This window comes from Borostomias antarcticus, assembly GCF_949987555.1.
Source record: "Borostomias antarcticus genome assembly, chromosome: 15".
Classification (NCBI taxonomy): Eukaryota; Metazoa; Chordata; class Actinopteri; order Stomiiformes; family Stomiidae; genus Borostomias; species Borostomias antarcticus.
Window position 1 is genome coordinate 19,892,542 of NC_140248.1, and position 19,942 is coordinate 19,912,483.

Below are 19,942 nucleotides of genomic sequence, written 5' to 3' on the forward strand. Positions count from 1 at the left end.
CCGTCATTAATATTCAACACTTGTTCCGTTTTCAGGGCCTTTAAATTCTCTGCGATTAGTGAGTTTTCTTTGTTTCTTTCCCCATTGGCGTTCTCTCATACTGCAGTAGGACTGAACAATCTCTCGCACACACACGCGTACACACACGCACACACACAGGCAGACACACAGATATGCAGGTGCACAGACACACACACACACACACAGGCAGGCAGAGGCATGCAAACACACACTCATGCAAGCTCACCCACTTGCACACACATTTAATTTATTTTATGGTAATCCACTTTAATTTAATCACAAATTAAACAAATTGAACTGATCTGACAGGCTCCTACGGATTTGATTTTACTAAAGGATTGTGAGGATAGCATCATCCAAAATGCTGTGTGTATGTGGAATTACAGATGAGTATTAAGGGTTGTTTATTGTCTAATCACAGGACCCCCCTCCCCTCAACCTCACCCTTCAGCCGACTCCACCATAGACATCCGCTACTCACACACACCCCAGACTGACGCCTGGCCATCTTCACACACACAGGGCCATCTTCACACACACAAGGGCATCTTCACACACACAGGGGCATCTTCACACACACAGGGGCATCTTCACACACACAGGGCCATCTTCACACACACAGGGCCATCTTCACACACACAGGGCCATCTTCAGCCATGTGAACATGAAGCTGTATTGGTTTTCAATAGTTCATGCGTATGCATTATTGATGAAGAAATAATAAAATTAGTTTGTTTCTGGCGGCGTCTTGGCTGTGCAGTGATTGTGTCTGATTGTGAAGTTGGGGAGGGAGGGGGGGGGTGACAGAGGCAGAGTGTTGAATGGTTATTTAATTACAGTATTGACTGACAGTGCTTATTTCACTACACATGCTTTTGCTTATTTCACCGTAAATGCCGGTTGTGGGGTGCTGTGGGTCACAGGGATGGACAGCCACTGCCCACTAGCGTACTTTTTTTTTTTTTTAAGATATTTTTTAGGGCATTTCTGCTTTATTGGGATAGGACAGTGTATGTGACAGACAGGAAAGATGGAAGAGAGAGAGGGAGGGAGACATGCAGCAAAGGGCATGGGCTGGATTCGAACCCACGCCGCTAGAGAAAGGACTAGCCTTTATATGGTAAGCGCCCCAGCCCATTGAGCTACAGGGGCGCCCCCACCACCCCCACCAGCGTACTCTTAACTGGGACATGGCTCTGGAGCAGCAGAACAGCCCAGCGACCGTGAGCACCGTTACTGTATAGGCACTTTTCACTTTCAATGTGATTTTTGTTTCTTCACAGTGTACAGTGTTTTGTACACGTCTTTGAAATTCAGTACTGATCGGGAGAAAAGGGTGTGTAATTGTCTGCGCGTGTGTGTGTGTTGTGTGTGTGTGTGTGTGTGTGTGTGTGTGTGTCTGTCATTCTCCAGATCCCTCCAGCGTATTCTGAGTAGAATGTTTATATTTCCCTGGAGAGTAGAGTTCTCTTTGCCTGCTCTCTCTCTCTCTTTCTCTCTATCTCTCTCTCTTTCTCTTTCTCTCTCTTTCTCTCTCTCTCCCTCTCTCTCTGAGGTAGAGTTGATGCGCCGCATACCTCCACTGTTATTGAATCGTTCACTTCTCAGAAGCAAAACGCTCTTGCATTAGAAAGGTGTTGAGGAGAGGAGCGAGCTCCAGTATTCATTCTGGCGGCCTCGCCTCTCTGCCTTATAGCACAGACGGCCGACATGCATATTTATGAGGGGTTATTTTGGAAGGAAGTGTTTATCTTCCACTGTGCAAACACGTTTTTCCTCAGGAAATGACTCTTAGTGCGTTTGAGAGCTTGTCAGAAGTCACTACGCAGTATCAAGACTCGAGTATACAAAATCTGGCGGTAGGGAGATGTGTGATGTCGTTCAATAAGGGCTGTATGATGCTAGTATGAATGGCGGCAGGTGCCGCGGAGTGACTCGCAGGAGAGGAGGAACGCAGAGATGAGAGAGATACGGAGAAGTGTGCAGAAACGTCTGAGAGGGAGACAACGGAAAAGAGGTGCGGAGGAAGGGAAGTGCACCACCAGCTGGAGGACAGTACGGTGAGAGAGGGAGAGAGGGAGTGAGGGAGAGGAAAGAGGCGGCTCGGTGAAGATAACCGATTGAGGAAAGTCGGAAGCCGAGAGAAGACAAAGGGAATGAGAGATGGGCCGTTTTTAATGACCATCCTCTTAGGCCTCACGATCAATAGCCTCTATCCCCTCACTGCTCACCCAGCGCCTGCCTCTGCATCTTCGGCCCCTGAGTTTGTACACATGTTCCTGAGAATGGATGTTTTGGGTAATGACCCGTGTCCAATGGATGGACCCTGTCCTCCTCTTTGGCCATAAGAAGTGAGTTGTTACTCATGGCCTCTGCACCCAGGTCACCCCGGAGGGAATCAATGGCCACAGACCCACGTGTGGAGATTCCACCTTATCATTGTCCTGAGCTATTGCTGTGATGTGGGGCACTTTCAGAGCCCTTCTCCCCTTAATGTCGAATAATGACAGCTGCGCCTTCTATTTTTCCCCTTGTTGATTGAATGCCTTTTTATTGAATTTCCATTTAAGTGGTCGTTCCTCCAAACCATCCCCTCGTATTTAATTTCACACCAGAGAGACACTCAATGCACCACTGGCGTTGGCTGCACTGATAAATGGAGTTTCCCTCAGGATACGGCTTATTCCTGGAGTCCCTGGTAAGCTCTGCTCAGTCACTACTCAGCAACTGTCTATCTCTGTCTCTCACTCACTGTCTTCCTCACTCTGCCGGGCCATTGTGATGTGACGTGCAGGTGGATGAAATCAATGTAAGTGATGTTGGACAATGTTTAAAGTGCTTCTCCTCCTCCTCCTCGAACCTTAAATGGTTCCTCAATCATCTTCAGTCACCTGGGAGGAATGGTAGACACATAAAAAACATTTTGGTTCCAGGTACAACCGTTTCATCAAAGAAAGGTTCCATTCCGCCAACAAAAGGTTCTCACGGGAACCAAAATGTCTCTTATAGGGATTTTCAGAGGGCTCTGCTGCAGGGACAATCAACAGACCTTTTCAGAAACATTTTCTTAAGAGTGTGAGCTGGGCTGGTGCGTTGGGCTGTGTCCCATCATCCAATCACAGCAATGAGGTCAGAGGTCATTGGCCAACGGGCCAGCCAGACAGGGTCATCTGTAACTCCTCGGGGTCGACTCTTTCTCACTAACCTCAAACCCAGACGCTATGACTGTCCATCACCCCCACTGACAGCCCGCCAACCTCCCTCCCCCCATTCCTCTCTGAGTTTTAATACTTCCTGTCTTGCTCTATTAGTTCCTGTAATGCAGTGTCATATAGTGCCTGTGTACGCCGCCTGCATGGCTCTGCCTGACAGTCTGGGCAGAGACAGTCCCATCCTTCACTGACACCTCCTCCAGTCTGTCACAGGCTGATAGGGGGTCTCCCGCCACCCCTGGTGACTTTTCGCATGAAACCGCGTACAAAAGCTCATGTGGAGCTGCCATATGAGTGCATGAAGGTTTGCCACAGACCCCCTTCTGTACTGCAGCCATGTGTCTGTCTGTCCGTCTGTCCGTCTGTCCGTCTGTCCGTCTGTCTGTCTGTCTGTCTGTCTGTCTGTCTGTCTGTCTGTCTGTCTGTCTGTCTGTCTGTCTGTCTGTCTGTCTGTCCCTCTGTCCTCAGTGCCACCTTCAGCCTCCCTCCCCCCATGAGTCTGGTCCGTCTGTCCCCTGTGCCCCTGACTGTCCCCTGTGCCCCTGACTCCATCCTGGGTCAGAGTGTATCTGCTCCAGGCCAGGCTCCCTGGTCCGTTTAGGATTCCTCCCAGCTTTTAATAGTCCCATTAGGGGTGGAGGCCAGCCTCCTCTCTGCCCTGTTAACAACACTGTGACCTCCGGTAAAGACAGCTTCCGGGATGTCTCATTAAAGAAAGTTCAGTGATTAGCCCTCCATATGGCATTCCTCCAAACATTAGACGCTGCGTCTCTCCCAGCCTTGCGTCGGCTGCTGCGCATGCAGGACTTCTACAGTACATGTGAGTGCGTCTGTGTGAGTGTTTGTGCGCGCATGTGTGCAATCTTTTGATATGTGTGTAATCTCTTGATATGTGTGATACTGGGCTCAGTTTGCCGACAGCACTGGCCACCTTCCCAGAAGAGATCCCATGCTGGGTTCGCTGATGTGGTCTCCCGACCGAGAGCAGGAAATAGCTACTGACTCACACTTCCTGTTCTCTCCCCCTGCTGTGCAGCTCCCGGGCATCAGGTCCACCACGGGACTGCGTTGCTATCTGGCTATCGTCATTATTTTTCGAGATAGTCTTCTTCAACTGCCATACAACTCCGCATAGCGGACAGCGCCCCATCTGGTCGGAAATTCTTGAAACTACCTCGAAAAATAATGACGATTAGGGATGTGCACGGTTAACCGATTTCTCGAGTACCCGAGTAGGCAATCTGCTAGTCGGAAAATAAACACTACTCGGTTAATCTAAAGGCTATACAATATGGCATGTTTTGCCGTGAAAGCGCGCATTTCTGAGCGCCTGTGCCCTTTTTCAATTGTTACCAAAGAGGATAGAGCGTTGGCGGCTGCCTGGAGAAAAGCGCTGTACTGTATATGGAGTCTTTTTAAGAGCGCTCCGGCACAGGTCCATGCGCGTATAGCCTACTCGTTTTCCAGCCTATAAAGAAATATTGAATGAATAGGCCTGTTGTTCAATAAATCTATTTAGTTTTGCATGGACATTTCTCTAATGAAGGCTTGACGCCGAAACATCCATTATTGTCCAATAAATTGGAAATAGGCAGTGAGTGCCGCGGTGCTTTTTAGATAACGCTAAAAATTAATTCACTTGTTATCCGGCATCGGCAGTAAAGGCTTGGTTTAATACTTAATTTATATTAGTAAATTAGAGGTCTGGTTGCATATTGTAGGCTTAGAGTTTTCAGTGTAGCCTAACGATAGGCTTAATAGGCTATGAGCTGGGCAGTGCATCCAAATTAAAAGGCTGCGTTTTTCGATTCCGATAGCTTCATGAAAACCTGTGGGTTATTCAATCTGATAAGTAATGCATCCAACCACACATCAGCTTTTAAATATGTTTATTTGCAAGGGCATGGACGAGACATGAAAGCACCGCCACGGTAATAACGGCGGAAAAAAACGTTTTCCCCTCCGAGGGGGCCGGGGTTCAATGCGCTCTGTCTGGACGGTATCTTTTTTTGAGTAATCTTTTTTTTGAGTAATCGGTTACTCGAGTAGGATCAGGTTAGGTTACTCGGTTTTAAAATTAGTCGAAATTCCCATCCCTAATGACGATGCCGCAAAAACCGGCTAAAAAGATCACTTAACGGTAGCACCGAGCTTTCAAAACCCATCGTTTGTTTGAATAGGCGTTTCTGCTTTGGTGAGTGGCTTTGAAATGTGTATTTGACACTTTTAAATATGAGCGCCAAGCGCCGCCAACTTGGCGACTATTTAAAAGTCAAAATTTCCTATGGTGGTAGAAAGGACTGTGGTAGCAGATGCTACGTCATCAGCGCACTCACAGATCCTGAGAAGGGCTAGTACTTATGCTATCCCTTAAGCTATGGCAGCGAAGTGGTCAGGCCAATTTCAGTCCACCTGTCCGCCTGGTCAAAAATACAAAACATCTCGATAAGTGTAGCAGAGAAATGTCAAAGGTACTCACAAGGGTTGTCTTCGACCCCGCTGGGTTTTAAAAGATAGTCGCTGCTAAAAAGCATGTTTAATCTTTAGCTAAAACATATTTAAATCTTTAGCTGTCTTTAAAATTTGGATCACAAAATGGATCGGTGGAAATCACTTGTCTTCTTCTGCGTTTCTGCCATTGAACTCAATGGCTGCGTTCCGAATTGCATACTTTTTACTAACGGCACGTACTACAACTGTAGAAAAAGTATACACTCTGCACGCAGTATGCATCTAGTTGGGACCAACTACCTTGTCATAACATTCCGCCTTGTAATTGGACCACATCTGTCGCTGTCCATTTGTCCACAGCTGGGATTCATCAAAACGCTTCTGGCGCGACTCGCACATGTGACACAATTTCCGCTGAGCACAGGATTGTGGGTCAGAATAGCCAGAAAGGTGTGCTGGCCTGCATACTGCAAAATATCACCTGATGTAGTAGGACATCCTGGTATTTTTGCCACACTGCATGGGGCCTACTATGTATTGGGACATACTACATCAATTTTTGGCGTACTATATAGAGTGGAAGTACGTGATTCAGAACGCAGCCAATATGTCACGCCCAGCAATCACGGCGCTCGCTATCGGCCACTGCTGGTCGGAAGCTGGACTGCAACAAATAATATTGACGACTTCGCTGCCATAGCATAAGGGACCAGCCAGATAGCAACACAGTCCCGAAAGGGCCTAGATGTTCATATTATAACAGCTCACCCTGTAACACTGGCTGTTCTACCCACTGGATACGGGAATCGGACCTATTTTTCTGCTGATGTTGCGGCTGTCTTTAGCGGTCACGATGTCACTACCGTTCATCTTTTGAGCTTAATGTGGTTTTTCTCAGACTAAGTCCTTGATGCGTCCCGCACTCCGTCGACCTCATCATAGCTGATACCTCTTACCCCTCTCAGCGTGGGGATGTATCTGTCACAATGAGGCTCAGTTAGAGGGGGGTGGAAAGAGAGGGGAGGCGAGAGAGATTTAGAGAGAGGCGGTTTAGAGAGGGAGGGGAGCTAAAGGCAGAGGGGGGCGAGAGAAAGAGAAAAGAATAGAAAGAGAGAGAGAGAGGAGGAGGGAGAGAGAGAACAGTGAGAGCGCTGGAGTGAAAAAGCTGATTCTCCGCGCCGCTTCACGCTGCAGTGCCTGTGTGTGATCTGTCTGGTGCCTGGTGTGGTGTAGTGAGGCCCCTGCTCTCTGATATTGGCAATCTGTTGGAGGCCAGAACGAGACGCTTCCTCCTGTCTCATGGCTGGCAGAGTGCGGAGGGTAATCAACATCGCCGTCTGACTCAATCTACAACTCACTCTGCAGGATAATGTGATACCTGAAGAGCATGGATGTCTGTCACAGCGAACCACCCCATACTGGTGGTTTGGATTTGTACAGGTGGGAGGGAAAAGAGTCTATTTATTGAAGCGTTTGACGTACAAAACGCCAATGTATAGCGGTGAATCTTGCGGTCCTAGCGCTCGGGATGATCAGCATGCTCAACACTTGCAGTCCAATGCAGCAGAACAGAGAATAAAATACAGTAGAACAGATACGGGTTCTCCTCTTTGTGAGATGTGCAAGAGCATGTGTGTGTGTGTGTGTGTGTGTGTGTGTGTGTTTGTGTTTCAGAGGGACAGTATGCTGCTGTGTCCCTGGTTCAGCTTGTATGGTGGCAGGATACCATTATGATAATGAGGGATGTTGCGCTGTCAGACTTAAAGGATTGCTTCTCACCCGTCTCCTCCCCAGACCTCTGTCTGTCTGTCTGTCTGTCTGTCTGTCTGTCTGTCTGTCTGTCTGTCTCCTCCCCAGGCCTCTGTCTGTCTGTCTGTCTCCTCCTCAGGCCTCTGTCTGTCTGTCTGTCTGTCTGTCTGTCTGTCTGTCTGTCTGTCCTACTGTCTCCTCCTCCTTAGGCCTCTGTCTGTCTTTCTGTCCTACTGTCTCCTCCTCAGGCCTCTGTCTGTCTGTCTCCTCCTCAGGCCTCTGTCTGTCTGTCTGTCTGTCTGTCTGTCTGTCTCTGTCTGTCTGTCTGTCTGTCTGTCTGCCCTACTGTCTCCTCCTACTTAGGCCTCAGTCTGGCTGTCCTACCTTCTCACCTTCCCTCCATGTCATCATCTGTCTGGGACCTTCTCATTTAGCTTACTGCATACTGTGTCATACCATCAAGTTCTCTCCTCTCCTCTCCTCTCCTCTCCTCTCCTCTCCTCTCCTCTCCTCTCCTCTCCTCTCCTCTCCTCTCCTCTCCTCTCCTCTCCTCTCCTCTCCTCTCCAGGCACGTGCACTCATAGACCTCAGGGGGGCGAGGGACCCTGCCTTTTTTGCCTCTCATAGAGAAGTGCCTTTTTTCTTCAGGCTAAACCCTTTTTTTAAATAAATAAATTCCTGTTGTTCAGAGCCTGCCCTGCCTAACAGATTTTAATTGAATCAAAATATCAAGTTGAAAAATAATTTGTTACTCCCGGGCGATGCCCTACTAACCCTCTCTCTTGTTTCTACCGCAGCACGCGCACTGTGAGCGAAACAAATTCACCCGCACGCGCGCGCGATGGGAATACAGGCTAATGGACTTAAACAGTAACAGACAGTGCAAATTTTAATCGTAGGATTATAACATTTGCTATAGCTCCTAGTAACTTGTTAAGAAATGAGATGCATTTGTGAGTTCTGGCAAGTACTTTAGTAGTACTGGACTGACACTGACAGTACATTAAAGTCACTTTGGATAAAAGCATCTGCTAAATGACTGTAATGTAGGCTAATATCACTCACAGCAACATATGATATGCAGCTAGGTAGTTTGCTAGCTATTTATGGTATTTAAGGTAAAAATGTGCTGTGCGTGCCACACAACCTACAGTAAGTGCCCTTTTTAAAACCTTTGTCCCTGTCCTCTCCTGTCCTGTCCTCTCCTGTCCTGTCCTCTCCTCTCCTCTCCTGTCCTGTCCTCTCCTGTCCTGTCCTCTCCTCTCCTGTCCTCTCCTGTCCTCTCCTGTCCTCTCCTCTCCTCTCCTCTCCTCTCCTCTCCTCTCCTCTCCTCTCCTCTCCTCTCCTCTCCTCTCCTCTCCTCTCCTCTCCTCTCCTCTCCTCTCCTCTCCTCTCCTCTCCTCTCCTCTCCTCTCCTCTCCTCTCCTCTCCTCTCCTCTCCTCTCCTCTCCTCTCCTCTCCTCTCCTGGGAGTAGTCCTGCATCATGCAGCAGCTCTTCAGCCAGGTGGCACAGAAATCAGCTCTAATTACTGCACTGCCGTTTACGCCGGCCCCGGAGTGGACTGCTGACTACACATACTTCACACGCTAAACTTCTCCTTTTTTCCTCCTCTCTGCTCAATACTCCTACTCACCTGCTCCTCTCTCAGTGTGCGTTTCATGTTTTCATTTTAAAAGGGTTTCATTTAAGCAGAAGATATGCAGACTGCTTGCAGAAGCACATTATGTCCGATGCCTTATCCAGTTCCTCCCGCGGGCGTCATTAGTGCGAGTGTTTCGGTCTTTCATCACGTACTATGATTACTTTAAAAGGAACTCAACATTTCAAAATATTTGCAAAGCGATTTTTTCTCTCTCTCTTCTTGTACTGACTCCTTCTCTCCATTACTGTGAAGTCTGTGTATGGTCAGGGGACAGAATACTACGGAGAAGAGGCATACAATGTTATCTCCCATCAATATGCTTAAAGCCTTACCTCATCTCCGGTCTCATTAGTTCAGGTGAGATGTTCAAGGGCTACACACTTGTGGGACAACGCCTCACCTAAGTGGTTCAGTAATTAACATAATGTATCAGCTCTTATATCCCTCTGTCTTCCCTACTATCTTGGACTGTAATGGTTTGAATGTTTTGGTTGTGTTCAGGATGTTTTTTCAGTGTTGCCTTTAGGGTAGCGTGACCACATTTTCAAAACCCCAAAACCGGACCCTGAAGGGTATCTCACGTTCATGCACGCGCACATACGCACGTATGCGCCTGGCCGTTTTTTCATCAATCTCAATTGATTATGAATGATTATTATAATTATGAATCAATGATTTCTGCGTTTATGTTACACCGGCAGGAACGATGTGCTCACTCTGTTGCAACACATTTATTTTCAGGGTTCAACGGTTCGTAATAGGAAAATACAATTTAGTCTGTGTCCCAAACGTTCTCTTGTCTCATGAAAGGCCTGTTTTACACATCACAGCAGCTACTGACGGCACATTTAGCAGAGTGACCACACCTCGCTGCAGAAGCTGGACAGGCGTAGCAACAGTAACCAAGGGAGCGGTACATACCGAACCATTTAGTTTCATTTCTTTATTCAATAGCTGAATAGCTTTTCTAAAATTCTAGTTCAGGGTCCGGAGCCAGGCTCTTAGTAACAGAAAAACCGGGACAATTAAGTTTTTTTTAAGTTAATTAACGAAGGGGAACCTTCTGAAAGACCCTGTGAAGACTCTCTATTTGTTCCTGGTAGAACCGTTTATTGGTGAAATAGTTCTATCTGAAACCATAACCATAAAGAGAGAGAGAGAGGGTTTTTCAGAGTGTTCCCCTAGAGGGACAACCGAAAAAAAACTATAATGATTCTAGTTACACTCCTTGGCTTCTGAGAGTGTAGGGTGGTGTCAGGTCCTGTTATGATACAGTCTGAGGTTCTAAAAGTCTTGGTTAGAATCGTGGGGACAGACAGGGAGACAGACCTCTCTTTTTACTGTAACTTAACTGACAATGACAGATCTCAGAGGTTGTCAGAGAAAAGAATTATAGGCTTTTTTCTCTCTTTCTCCGTCACTTTTTTCCCTTAGAAAACTTTACTTGGGGACTTGATTGAAGTTTTGTTTTAGTATTGGCATTTCAATGAGCCAAGATGAATGAAGTGGTAGACAGACTCTCTCAGGGAGCGACAAGGCAGGAGTCTGGCCGCCTATTAGACAATGTGGAGCAGTGGAGAGCAGTTTGTTCCACAGATGGCTGATCAGTAAAACCAACTGGCTTCTCCTCTCCTACAGCCTGGCCATGCCACTGTGGCTCACAACGCCCACCAGAGCGAGGGAGGGAGGCTGGCTAGAACTTGCACAACGGTGACCATGCCCTCATCTCGTCCTAATCAGCCTGTGAAATTGATTGATCAAACTGGAGAGTGTGCCAGGGTAGTAGGGGGTGCCAGGGAGATGCATAAAGTGCAGCTGGTGTCTCGGAATGTGTGTGGGAAGTGGGAAAAATCCAACCTGATACAGTATAACACACACACACGTGTGCATGCATGCGTGTGTACATACACAGACACACACACACATGCATGCACGCGGCTCTTTCTCTCACACACACATACTCACACACATCCATATGTACTCATGCAAGTACACATACACACAAGTATTTCCATAGGTAGCATGTATCGCAGGGTGCATGCATACGCTCGCAAATACACACGCACACACACACACACACGTGCGCACACGCACGCACCCCTTATAGTATGCACGCACTCGCGCTCGCGCACACACAAACACACACACACACACATGAACTCACGCAAGTACATACACAGTATTCACAAGGAACATTCACAGGGAACATATATCTGATGCTGTGGCTTATCAGTGTGAAGACATACTGTAGGAGAGAGACAGAGAGAGAGAGAGAGGGAGTGAGAAAGAGAGAGAGAGAGAGAGAGAGAGCAGCAGATACAGTGTGTGGTGTGTGTTGTGGGCGTCAGAGCAGAGCCCATCTGGCTGCCCCTCCTCTATCGAGGCCCCTCCGTAGCTCCTCCCTACGGCTGGTAGCTCCTCCCTACGGCTGGTAGCTCCTCCCTACGGCTGGTAGCTCCTCCCTACGGCTGGTAGCTCCTCCCTACGGCTGGTAGCTCCTCCCTACGGCTGGTAGCTCCTCCCTACAGCTGGTAGCTCCTCCCTACGGCTGGGCCCAAGGAGCCGGGCGTCAGGCAGGACCCCCTCATACTGTACTAGCCTCACGGTCCTCCAGTAAACGCTCTTACAATCACGAGAGCAGCTCATAATGAAAATCTGCAGAGAACGAGTGTCATTAAGTCCTGTACTTCACGGTTTGACGGTCTTTAATGGGAAGTGTCTGACAAAAAGATGACTCTTCTTCTTCTATGTCATCAGAGCGAGACTTAAGCTGTAATTAGAGATGATTCGTCATCTCACTAGTTTAATGTGTGGAAGAAGATCATTGATATTGTAACTGGCATGATCTGTTCTTATTACATACATATATCTCGACTTCCTCCCTCCACGTGCATCTGCAAAAAAAGGCTTCTAAAAGGGTTCTGCAGTGTTGAGTGTTCCCAGTGGGGAAACCTCTGAAAACCTTTTAAGAGCCTTCCCTGGTTCTTGGTTATCTACCTAGAACCATTGCTTGATTAAATAATTCTAACTAGAACATTAAAGTTTTTTTTCCAGAGGATTCCCCTACAGGGACAACCAAATAACCTAAAATGGTCCTAGTTAACTGTGTACTGTAGATTATTTATCTAGTTCTATCCAGTACTAATGTCAACCCTGTTTCTCTGTTCCCCTATCTGCGTGTCTGTCTGCCTGCCTGTCTGTCTGTCTGTCTGTCTGTCTGTCTGTCTGGTTTCAGGATCACAAAGGCTCTGCCAACGGGATGCTGGACCTGTGAGAACCATGCAGGTCATGTGGTCAGCTGTCACCGCTCTCCTATTTGCCACCCTGCTCAGTCTCGCCCAATCAGAACAGCAGGAAGGAGCCCTCATTCCAAGTAAGAGACACGCCCGTGAATCTGCGGCCATGTGGCCGGAGCATGAGATCACATTAGTCATCGGTCTGTTTTTAGGAATGTGTCATGTCACTTCCCTGTCCCAACCAAGAAACATAAAACAGAAGGTAGCGTCAGATATGTCACACACGTTTGCGAGCTTAAGAGCCGACTTAAGGAATTCTATAGCTTCACTTTGGCTCCTAGTGTAGCAGTACATATGGATGGAATGGGAATTCATGACATCTCTGGTGCTTCCATTGTTGTATGTTAGTCTTTCTACAGAGGTGCTCCTAAAACATGGGGGTATTTCAATTTTTGCTGTATCTATAAAGGTCTCATGTCTTAGTGTTGAGGGGAACACACACACACACACACACACACACACATGCAGACAGGCAGTTTCTGAGCTAATTACTCTCAAAAGATTTGAAGGAGAGAACAGGTTTTATCTGTCTCCCTCGTGGCTCGCGGGTGGGGAATACAAATGTACTCTGTTACTTTCTCTTTCCTTCTGCTGGTGTTTAATTAGCCAGCTCCTTTGCCAGGGGATTATTCAAGCTATAGTGTAGCAACAGGGATAACAGCAAGGCACAGGAAGTCAACTCCTGGAGGGAGTGTGTGTGTGTGTGTCTGTGTGTGTGTGTGTGCGTGCGTGCGTGCGTGCGTGTATGAGGCTGCTGGATTATACCTCTGCCTTTAATTAATTGAAACTGAAACTCTAGGAGAATCTCAAAGTTGTTCGGTGTATTAATATGCTGATCACGTTGTAGAATGTCAATGGAGTATCGCTGCTGTCACAGTGTGGAGACCTGTTGCAGTGAAACCCAGCCTACCCTAGTCCTCCGGGGGGCTGGCTGTGTCACACGTCTAGCTGGCTTAGAGAGGCTAACGCAAAAGCCAGGCTTTACTAGGGACAGAGAGCTGCTGAGGCCACCCTGAGCACCGTTCATAATGTTAACTGTCCGCCCAGGAAGGGGTTAACAGAGCTTTTACAGTCATGGTCTCTGCTGTAGCACCGGCTGTTTGTCCATCCTGTCCTCCCACCAAAGGAAATGGCTCCTGTCCACAACTCTGCCAGGAAAACAAACAACCATTTTAAAATCAATTTAAAAATCAGGAAGCAGAAAGGAGCCCGACATGTACGGAGCAATCTGTTTGCAGATTGTGTTTTTGCGGTCAGGTTGGAGAGGCCTGGCTGATTTAGCCTATCTCTGGGGCTCTTGGCTGATGTCCCGGTGCCGGTGTGGACAGAATGCTCCTCTGTGTTCCCCTTCAGAGAGACAGCCGCATGATTGAGGATTGGGATTACGAGGGCCGCGCGCCTTCCTAATGAAAATTGCAGGGAAAATAAAGGGTCCCTTAGACCCTCTAAAGGCCTGTCGAGCGTATTTCACTTGTTTGGGCTTAAAGTATTGGAAAGGAAATGTGTTTTTTTGTCATTTTGTCCTGGGCGTTGTCTGAATGCTAATCGACTTGGTTTTCCACATCTTACTGACTGGTGATGGGTGGAGCCGGCTGCTGTGTCATTCACCCTGGCTAGTGCCATTCACTCTGGCTAGTGTCATTCACTCTGGCTAGTGTCATTCACTCTGGCTAGTGTCATTCACTCTGGCTAGTGTCATTCACCCTGGCTAGTGCCATTCACCCTGGCTAGTGCCATTCACTCTGGCTAGTGCCATTCACTCTGGCTAGTGTCATTCACCCTGGCTAGTGCCACTGTCTGGACTTCAAGTTGTGATGAGCGGAGCTCTCCGGCTCAGCGCTTGTGGGTGATTGTGAGGAGCCCAGTCAGGAAGCGTAATCAAGGTGCAGCTCGTTAGCGGTGACATATTTAATTAGTTTCTCCGGCAGCCTGGCGGTGGAGGGAGTTTGTAAGATGGGGGTCTTCAACGCTTCCTCTGCAACAACATGGCTGCTGGATGGTTAGAAATCATTAGTCACAGCACTCTGTCATAACACACACACACACACACACACACACACACCTATACATACAAATATGTACTCACACACACACATGCGCGCGCGCACACACACACACACACACACACACACACACACACACACACACACACACACACACACATTAAACACAGAAATACAGAATGTTGAAGTTTGTTGTTTCCCATTATGATGATGGGTTACTGTAATCCTACTGGTGATGCATATAGATTAGCATATGCTAATCTCATTACATATTAGCCTCATGAATCCCGAGATATACACACATTGTGAGGGTGATAATTATTGGTTTGTTAATCTTGTGGATTACAGTTTTCCCCATTATTGTCTACACACGTTTTCTGGATCTTTGGCTCATTTACTCAAAACACTAAACACAAAATGAAACAAAACTCTCTAGAAAAAGCAGATCTCTGGAAAAAGCAAAGACTGCATACAAAATTACACACACACATACACAGACACACACACACATACACACACACACACGCACGCACACACATGCTATCATATGAATAGATCTTCCTACCAACCAACAACACACTGATGTGCTCAATACAAACAAAACACTACTATGAATATGTTATCAGTATATTAATGCCTTTTGCATTTTCAGTGTTACACTGTAGCTGGTTGTGAAATAGTGTTACCGTAATGTATATCTACTCAAATATAAACACACACAAATGCAACAGTAACAGAAACATAGCATAGTAGATTGTATATGACACTGTACATAGCCAACAGGAGAAAACCAGGAAAAACAGTAGAGGTTAGATAATCAGTAAAATAAAGGGTTGTCTGTAAAAAAAAAAAAAAAATTACTAATAAGATAAAAGTAAAGAAATGAGGATGCCTGCTATTTTGCTCGCTGGCGTCTACCACCATCTCGATTCTACAGTGCATATGTCAAAATATGATATGATCGATTACAGTAAGCACTTATTTTTTTCCATTACTGTAACATTGGCCAACAATCAGTGAGTAACAGGGCTACTGATATGTCTGACTGCCGACTGTCGGCCTTATCAACAAGGTTCCCCTCAGACTCTCTCCCCCACCCCCTGCACTGACCATTTGCTCCGCTGTGTTTGTACTATGTTTGTATCTTGCACTGTCCTGTCCTGTCCTGTCCTGTCCTGTCCTGTCCTGTCCTGTCCTGTCCTGTCCTGTCCTGTCCTGTCCTGTCCTGTCCTGTCCTTGCACTTGTCCATTTTTGTAAAGCTGATAGATGCAGCCGTGTAGCGGCTCAGGCTTGGCTGGACTTGGCCTCCCTCATACGCCATCCATGGCTGAGCACATGGTCAACCAGTGTGGTCCTCATCCCATCTGAGACGACTGTCCTTCCTCATCGTCCTCTTCCCCCCTTCCTCTCCTTGACCCCTAGCTCTTGCTTTACCACTGATGTCCAGCTCCCTCAAAAACAGGAAGTGAGCAATTACACCTGCGAGGAGTGGGTGTTGCCAATTTAAACCTACAGAATAACAATATAGGTCACATTTACACTTACAGGTGTGTTACTGTTCTGTAATGTCAGTGACTTCTGACTTCATCAGAAGAGGGCTGTATCCAGATCATTACATAGAAGACATTGTGTGCTTGCAAGTGATGTATATCATTCACACAAATATTAGGATGGCTTGTACGTCTGTTACTGATCAAGCTTTCTCCAACAAATCCAAATGAAAATATATGGTTATTCGTCTATAGGCTTCAATTGCTAAATAAAGCTTGGCATTTTGATTGGCATTGCATTCCAAAGGAACACAAGAGATTTTAACTTTGGATGTTGTGCCATCAATGTATAGTAGAGAAAAGCGTGTAGTCGCAAAAGTGTGATTTGAAATTGATAACAGAGTGTGAAGCAGAAATTGTGCTGCCAATTTGGCAGACTTGGTTTAGGGATTTTGTTCATCAGTTTCAGGTTTCAGTTATTGCGTTTCAAGTTCCAATTAGTGTGTCGATGACTGAGAAAAAATGTGTAAATGCTGTGAATGTTCCGTGGAGAGGCCCTCTCTGCTCCTCTCCCTCAGCTTATCCGACTCCCATCTCTCCATCTGTTCCATGTTTCCCTGAGATAGGAGCTCTCAGGTCAAGGTCTTTTGGAGCGAATATGTAATGAATAAACCCTGCAAACCAAGCATGATGCAAAAAAACTGCAAGATTAAAGCTGCTGCGCAGCATTGGATTGGGGAGCATGTTTATTCTGCATCTCCCGGGGCCCTTGCCCTTGCCCTCACACCCAGACACCAAGGGAAGATCATGTTCTTTTTGAGCCAAGTGAGAAGCTGGCAGTTTGACCTTAAAAAATAGTATAAATAGTATAAATATCACAGCTAGATATTTACACCATAGGGATCCTGCATGAACATTAGTAGGCCTTCATACTGTGATGGGAATGAGTTGTGAGACTCTGGACTGAGCATGGATTCACTGATTGACTGAATTGAATTGAATAACACAGGTGGGACTGATTGAGATGTAAGCAAACAAAAGACTGGTCAGATAAAGAGATGCAAACAAGATGAAGAAACAGTAACCGCTACAAATTAAAAATATTGAGAAAAAAAAATCATGTCACAGCACAATGCCTGAGTATGCATTAGCATTTTTTATTCTGCATCCTCCTGGGCTTGAACTCTTGTTGAGCTGCCTGCCATGTGAGAAGCCATAGATGGTTTCACACTGACTTAAACATCACAATCATACGGGTTGCATGTAAATGTCACAGGTGCATGTAATATGGAGGTTTCAGCAGTTTCCAAAAATATTTGTTAGAGGCACCACAAGGGGCAAAAACCAAAACCAAAGACTAAACAATAAAACCAAGGTATACACTCAACAAGTGGAGAACAAACGACAAAGCTTACAAGCATACAGACAAGATGGCACAGAAAACACCTGGGACATTGTACATCTACAGCAAATAATGAACAGACAAAGAACAAGATGGCAACTACATGTAGGCTGTACAGTCAGCCAAACTGCAATTTTTGGATTTTTGAATTCCATGCATGGGAAGTCAGAGTTCCTAGGAAGAAGAAGATTCAGATTCAGTAATATTGGGAAATACAAGAGGGGCCGGCAGCTGAGGCAGCCCAGACCCTAAATATTTTGCTTCTAATGTACAGTCGAGTTGTACAACATAGTTGTTTGTCTCTTACATCGTTCAATGTTTTCATCACTTGTTCTTATGATACTATGCATGCTGTATATATGGTCCTGTGTACTGCATGTGAGATTGTTACATGTTTCTTCTACGTTTTTAACACATACTGTAAAGCTCTACAGTACATTATGTACAGTATGACACGACATGCAGCATGACAATTCTAGTAGGCGGCGATTGAAAGAACATAGCTTGACCTCAGATTGGACATGATGAATCGTGCATTGGTCACCTTGTTGATTAGACATATTTGATCTTAGAACAGCGACAATCTGGCTTCAGAGAGGAGGCTCTGTAGACGGAAAGATCTCTCCCAGGGCTGAGCGTGGAACCGAACGTGAGCGGATGAATACGGGTGACAGGGTGAGTTTAGCTAATTAGTAACGCCTGTTAGTCTGTTTAGAGTGTGACGACGAGAGGATATGGCAGCTCGCGGCATGCAACATAACAACCTTGGGAAGAACAACACCTTCGAATGGCGAGCTACAGCGGAGGGTCACGGCACGGTGCTGACAGCCCGGGCCGTCATTCATCATCTCAGCCCACATCCATCCCAGTCAGGACCAGCTCCCCTCTAACACTGGCTAACTACATGATCCATGTCCACAGTGCCTCTGACAATACACCTACATCTGTCCTGCACTTCAGTGAGTTGTGAATAGACATTGTCCTGAAGATATCGGGATACTTTAAAGGTGCTATACATTTTTTATGTGGACAAATCATAAAAAATAAAAATAAAAACTCTGGCTCGTGAGACAATATTCCAACTCCTGATGGCTCCTGACACAGAGATACCACATGGTACCGATGTAAGACTGTTGGTTCATAAGCCTTGTTAGAGGCGGGAACTAAACCTCAGGCATCTCAGGAGATAAACACAACATTCATTTTGGACTTGTCAAAAATGTTGCAATCATAAATTCATAATCAATAATTTATTTGGGGGAAAAGCAATACTTTTATTCCGCACCTTTTCAAAAGGTCTGTGGATATACTGTAAACATTCTTGAACGAATCGTATACAGTACATAAAAATGTTATTGGAGTTAGCGAGATGTGTTTTGTGTGTATTGTTTCGTGTAGTCCTGTTCCTGATCTTTACCTGAATCTGAGCTGAGATAGACATCGAGCTGAGCGGAGTCCATCACAGAGACGGCCAGGTTATACCAGAGAAGTACTCTGTCTACCTCTCTCTCTCTCTCTCTCTCTCTTTCTTTCTGTGTCAGTCAGTCAGTCAGTCAGTCAGTCAGTCAGTCAGTCAGTCACCCTGCAGACGGATGAGCAGAGGGGTTTTCAGAGAGAATCATGAGTAACGGCACTCCAGCTGTTGACATGGTTACATCATGGCAGTGTGTGAACTGATCAGGCTACTATGTTGTATGAAAGAGTGCTTGAGATCCAGTCCTGTCTTGTCATTGTCATGGAGAGGCTCTTCAGACATCAGGAGAGCATTCTTTAGTACACCTAAGTAAGTGGACTCAAGATTCTTTAGTATGCCTACAGTAAGTGAACTCAACATTCTTTAGTATACCTACAGTAAGTGGACTCAAGATTCTTAAGTACACCTAAGTAAGTGGACTCAACATTCTTTAGTATACCTACAGTAAGTGGACTCAAGATTCTTTAGTACACCTAAGTAAGTGGACTCAACATTCATTTCAGATATTGTATAATGTCTTCCAGGGTTTTATGGTTGATTGGATAAAATTGTGTCATGGTATTGATTTTAAGTGGACACTGGGACAACATATATCCTGTATCTGATATGGAGGCACTGACTGCTTGTCTAATTTACAGAATTTTGTCAGTGAAGAATGAGGCAAATTAATTGCAGGCCCTGGTGGATAGAAGTTCAGAGGCTACTGACACAGGAGGGTTTGTTAGCCTATCGACAGTGGCAAACAAAGCATGTGCATTATTATTGTTTTTGGTGATGATGTCAGCTCTAAATTATAAATGAGAAGTCTCTCTTTATAGATGTCATAATGAGCCTGGAGATATGTTTTTCACCACATGAGTTCAGATTTTCAACACCTCTCTTTTTTCTAGTCTGACCAGCGTGGCGTTTCTCCATGGAGATCTTTTCTTACCAGAGACCACCTTCACCTTAGTGGGTGCAATGGGATCAATAATATTTGTAATTTTTGAATTGAAATGATCTACAAGCTCATTGACTGAGACCCAAGAGGGTGTGGACAAGAAAGCCTGAGTAAATATTTCACTGGTGTTTTCAGTGATGTACCGTTTTGTGATGACCTCTGTTTGAACTTTTGTGTGCACGGAGATAGTACTCTCAACAAAAACACAAGAATGATCAGAGAGCGCAATATCAGACACCTCAACCTTAGAAATATTCAG